This window comes from Aegilops tauschii, chromosome 7 (genome assembly GCF_002575655.3).
Source record: "Aegilops tauschii subsp. strangulata cultivar AL8/78 chromosome 7, Aet v6.0, whole genome shotgun sequence".
Lineage (NCBI taxonomy): Eukaryota > Viridiplantae > Streptophyta > Magnoliopsida > Poales > Poaceae > Aegilops > Aegilops tauschii.
In genome coordinates, this window is record NC_053041.3 from 246,857,322 (window position 1) to 246,862,942 (window position 5,621).

Below are 5,621 nucleotides of genomic sequence, written 5' to 3' on the forward strand. Positions count from 1 at the left end.
AATACTCAGACAAGCTCATGGTTCTGGACTTTGGGCCACAGGCCAGTGGGCCTGCATGTTTGGGGGCCCATGTGTTCTACCTCAGCGCTTTTCATATTGCAAGCGATCGGTACGACGCTGGTTTTAGATGTTGTCGCAAGGCGAATACACAAAATTGAATAAAGCACGACAGCTGTTGGAATGAACTCGAACGACAGTTCCTAACAAGCAATCAGAGTTGCAATTCTATCAACGATAATGTCGTACTACTTATACACACATGACACTTGTTTCACCATGCCAGAGTATTACATCAAAACCTCTCGGAGGATAGAGCAGTTCGGCTGTTGCGTGCTGCTACTGAAGAATTTCAAAGTCGATTTGGACCAGCTCTCGTTGTCGAGAAAGTTCGATTTTGACATCATCCCCTACCGCAAGATATGATTTAGATTTGAACCTTGACCATCCTTTAGCATCAATCATCATGCGACCATCCTTTGTACTTACGGTATATTGAGCAGGTTCATTCACACCAAGGCTGCGCATGGCAAGAGAAACTTGGCCACGGTCACCCGGATTGTTGAACGACTCCCTCGTTGCTCTAGGAATTCTCTGTTTGCAAACAAGAAGACATACACAAACAGTTAGATCAACACAGTGAATCATGTGAAACAACATGGAAAGAAAAAAGAACGAAGCACTTGGGCGTCCAATGCTTACCAAGAAGGTGGACATGTCGGTTTTGTAAGGACTTTGGTATATAAAGTGCGAACTGCAGCCCAGTTTGTTGCCGGTGCAACTGGTGGTTCCATTGCCACTGCACAGGCCGGAGCAAATGCAAGTGCAAGTGTTGGTGCAGGTGCCGAAGCCGTTGCTGGTGCCCGTGCTGGTGCAACTGGTAGTGCCGCTATTGCTGCCGGAGATGGTGCTCCTTGTAGAGCTGGTGCCGGTCTCGGAGCAAGTGCCGGTGTCGACGCCCGATCCTCCGGTAGATCAGCCTGATCCGCTGACGCGGTTGGTGCCCAATCCTCAGCTGGATCTGACTGAGTTGTAGCCGCTGTTAGTGCAAGAGCAACTGCGGGTGCTCGATCCATTGCTGAAGGTGGTACCGATGTGCGAGACAGCGGCGATCGTGTCTGATCTGCTATGATCAGCTTTCTAACTTGACTAGGCTCTGTGACCGTGATCCAGTCTTTTTCTTCATTTCTTTTAAACGCGAGAAGGACTAATTGTGGCGTGTTTGTTAAACCAAACTGTAGTTCATCATAGGGATTCAGCTTGTACTCAGAAAACAGACTGATCCATTTTTTCCAGTAATATAAGTGATGGACAGTGCCTTCGTTACTGACACGACATAATAAGTGAAACCTGCAAAAATATCCATCGTAGAGCAAACCAAACGGTTTATTCTGTGATGAATGTCACATGGCAAAACCTGCATCATAAAATTGCAGCAAAAGAAAGAAAACATGACATTAAATCAATAAGATCTAGACAGTAAATCAATAAGATTTACTTGATGTGACACGAGTGAATCCTTACCAGGAAATCACTATGTTGAAGTACTAAACAGAAGATTGGTCGTCCAACTACACGTGGCATGCAGGGCCCCCGCCTACTTCGACAAGCAGGACAGTCCAAAGGTCGTGACAAATCGTATGGACCGAACATCCATGGGACTGGAAATCCTGGTGGGTGCGATAAACCCTGCAATGCATATAGATATTGGAGTGTAACCATAATTGATAAACCGTCCTCACAAAAAATATGATCTGGATACTTCAAAATATAGAGACTAAATTGAGTGGACAGACATTAACATAGACTGTTCTCAGGACTCACCACATACCAAAAGCGGTAGTACTAAACAATACATGGTTCACAAACACAAATAAAGTACTGAACAATAGTACTTACTACAGACAAGCAAAGTTGCACTAATTAAACTCTGCAGACTATTTCTTGCCACCGACCTACGGGATGAACCCCGCATAACTGACTAGGCCATGGCTTCATGAGAGATGTCTACCGGCACCATCACCATCTCCTCAACCTCGGAGAACCTAATAGAGTGGTCTTTCCACTCATAAACATGACGATGAAGACAGGCCGCATCAGATTTGTCGGGAAGCATTACAAGAACCACACCCTTCGTAATCGAAGGCACAGCCAGGAAATTGTTTTGGTCAAGTACAGCCTTGAGAACACGCCTAACAATAATGCTACAGGAAAACACTAGTTCAGGACACGTGGTGACAAGGACACAGCAGCTGGATAGTTTAGCAGTAGAACTCGTCCTCAGGTCTTCCAGTTCACACGGCATGACTTTGAGAACTTCATCTCCACTGCGGACCTGGTTCTAATTCAAACAGAAACCAAATATTTTATTACTACCTCTATTCAGAAATATAAGATGATTCTCGATATTTTACTCCATATATGACTACATATATGCATAGAAATGAGTGAACAAAGACACTAGAACATGTCTTCAAAGGCATGAGAGCAGAGGGATTAGTTGCTATATCCATAACACAAGTTACTGATGCAAATATACCCTCTTCAAAGGTAGCATTGATGTTCATAAAGTAGTTGCAAGTAATCTATATGAAATCAGTGTCAACCTCTCGCATGTTTTGGTCAAAAGAGGAATTTAGAACCGCCATTTGGCACACAAAAATCACATGCAAGATCACCTAGAAAGTGGTACTACTAGTACTAGTACTGCGTGTTAGATGAAAAACACGATCAAGATCGAGAAAAAGATCGTCAAGAAGAGATATTACCTGGACTTGCTTAATGAGGCTGGAGAGGGGGGCTTGGACAGGGCGATGGCTTTGAGCTTGTCTGCAGTAGTCTCGGCGTGGTGCTTGCGCTTCTTCGTACGATGAGCCTCGACTGTTTTTGCCAGAGCCATAGACATCACTTCGGCCGGTGCTCCAGCGTCCATCAAGAAACTGTCAAATAGAAATAAAAGAAAAGAAACCATAATCACAATCCCAAAAGAAGAATAGAGAGGGAGTTATAGGATCAGTCTTGGGGTTGCAAGACCGGGCCTTGGCCAGAATCAACACCATTGATGCGCTCACCTTTCCTTCTTTGGGAGAGAAGAACAATGGCAGAAGCAAGTCGGGGTTTTCTTCAAGAAATGAGGAACAAGATGAGGGATAAGCGAGGGTTGGGTAGAGAGGAAGCTGAGAGACAAGAGTGAAATGATGGTTGCTTCGTTCGTCCAACTTACTGCTGGAAAGGAGGGGGTTTTGTGATTTGACGGCTCATTGGGCATTACTGTGACGCTTCGATAGGGGAAGTCTACCGTGTAGTTGGGCACTCTACTACGGAGTAATTTAGTGCTTGGCTAGTGGAACCTGAAGATGGTTGTCCCACACGTCGGCGAAACTGAGTAGCAAAGTTCCCGACGACCGTCGAGGAGGATGCGCATGGTAAAGCGAGTCCACTGTTTTTTCTAAAGAAAAAAATGATTACAGCAAGCGTTTCCACTCTTACGACAGAGGAGTGCGAAACACGGTAGCCACTTGAACATACACAGTGCTCCTACTACTAGGCATGTGCAGTGGTTCATACGTCAGTACAACATAATCTTGTTGTTAGTGTAGGAGTAAGATATGACGATAACAAATGATGTTGTGCACATGTCAACGATATGAACAGTAATGTAACTATATTGAGATGAGAATGCAACCAAACACACCCACACGCTTTGTGCTACAGTGACTGATCTGCACCATCTGATTTTGATCCAATGGTCATGTTGCGCCGAGACATGGACATGCCCATGCAGAGGACGCCTAAACACCACCGAAGTCCCTCTACTTCTCGAAGCGCATGACGTTGGTGATGTAGGGTGCAACGGCCCGCAGAGCCCGCTCCCAGTCGACGGGAGCCAGCTCGTCAAAGACGGTGTCGAATGGAACGAATGGATTCCGGTGACAGAGCCCTGAGACGATTCGCCCGGCAACGGCGACGGCAGCCCGCAACCCTTCCTTGTCCAGATCCGCCACCACCATCGCGCGGAGACAGCTTAACTCCTCGGAGATATAGGTGAAGAAGGACACCAGGTCAGGAAGCCGCAGCTCATTGAAGTCAACGGGGTGATCGAATGGGTTTAGCCCGACAGCCGGCATAGTCGCGCTGGCACGACGGTAGGCATCATGCAGCCGCAACACGTGCGTGGCAACTTGGTCCACCAAGTGGCTGAGGCGATCCTGGACCTCGTCACGATCAGCCCGCTCGCGCTCCAGCAGCCTCCCCTGACGGCCTTTCGTATCTCCCGCTTTCTGCAACAACGCCACCGACGCCTCGAACATCTTTGTGGTGGACGCCTGTCGCTTTTGAAGCTCCGTGAACTCCCGCACATAACGAAGGAGCATGGCACTCCTCTCCTCCTTGAGCTCACGGAGCTCCACGTCCTTGGCCCTGAGCTCCACATCCTTGGCCTCGAGCTCCTGTGTCAGGCGCCTCACCTCAGACTCCGTGATCTACTGCGCCGCCATGGCACCAGGTAGAAGCAATTTGGAGAGGAAGCAAAGGGGGCAAAATGGCTGAAAGGCAGTGCAATCTACGGGAAGGCGGAGGGAGCCAGCCGAGGAGCGGGGAATCTTTAGGTTCTCACCATGGGAAAACACCAGTCGACGACTTCTCACGTCAGGGAGCAGTGGGTTTTACAGGCGGAGTCATCGTGACTAATTACTGCCGCGCCTGCTTCCGTCAATCAAAAAATTAAAAATCCTGCCGTGCGTGCTCCCGTCAATAAAAAAATTAAAAATCATGCCGCGCCTGCCGCACCCAAAGACTAGAGCAACGCCGCGGTAGATATTTAAATTTACCTGCCGGAAGGAGACAAAAAAGGGTGAAAAAATAAATGTCGTGGCGGCCTAGCTAATCGGTCGCACTAGCCCAACTAGCTAGCCACCGTGCTTCACTGATGTACTCGGCGAGAAAGGTGGTCTTTCGTGATTTGACGACTCATTTACTTGCTTCGGTGCTACGACCATGGAGAACCCAGAAAACGTGCGGTAGGGCGTCCCACGTCTCGGCAAGGAAGAATATATGCATGCACCACCCGGGAGGACCCCGAAACCATGTGGTGGGGTGTGCCACGTCTCGGCACGGAGGAAAATGTGCGTGTAAAAATATATCAGACGCAGTAGTACCTATGGTTCGACCTCGAGACCCAGCCAGTCGGTCGAAAACACCCCACTAGCCACACAGCTTCATCATGCTAACGTGGCACGAAGGATAGGTGTGGTTAGCTCCGTCTCGACCAGCCACAACGTCTCTTGTTCTAGGAGATTCTTCTATTTTCCAAGCTTTTTTTAGTTATAATAACACCACGGCAAGCTAGCGCTGCTCTTCGTGTGTGCCCGTGCGTCTAAAGGTTAGACGATGGAGAGGAGAGAGAGGTCGCAGACCTGGGACCCACCAGTAACTGAGTCAACGGTCATGCATGTGTTGACGAGGTACTCCCTCTACTCTACTCAACGTAATACTGTATAAAATCAAGTTATGGGACAAAGCCAAACAACCGTTGTTGTTTCAGGCTATCGACTTACGCTTTGTAGTCCAAGTTGCCAGTTCAAATCTTGTCTTTCAGATTTGTTAGTTTTAGGTCCAAATTTGAT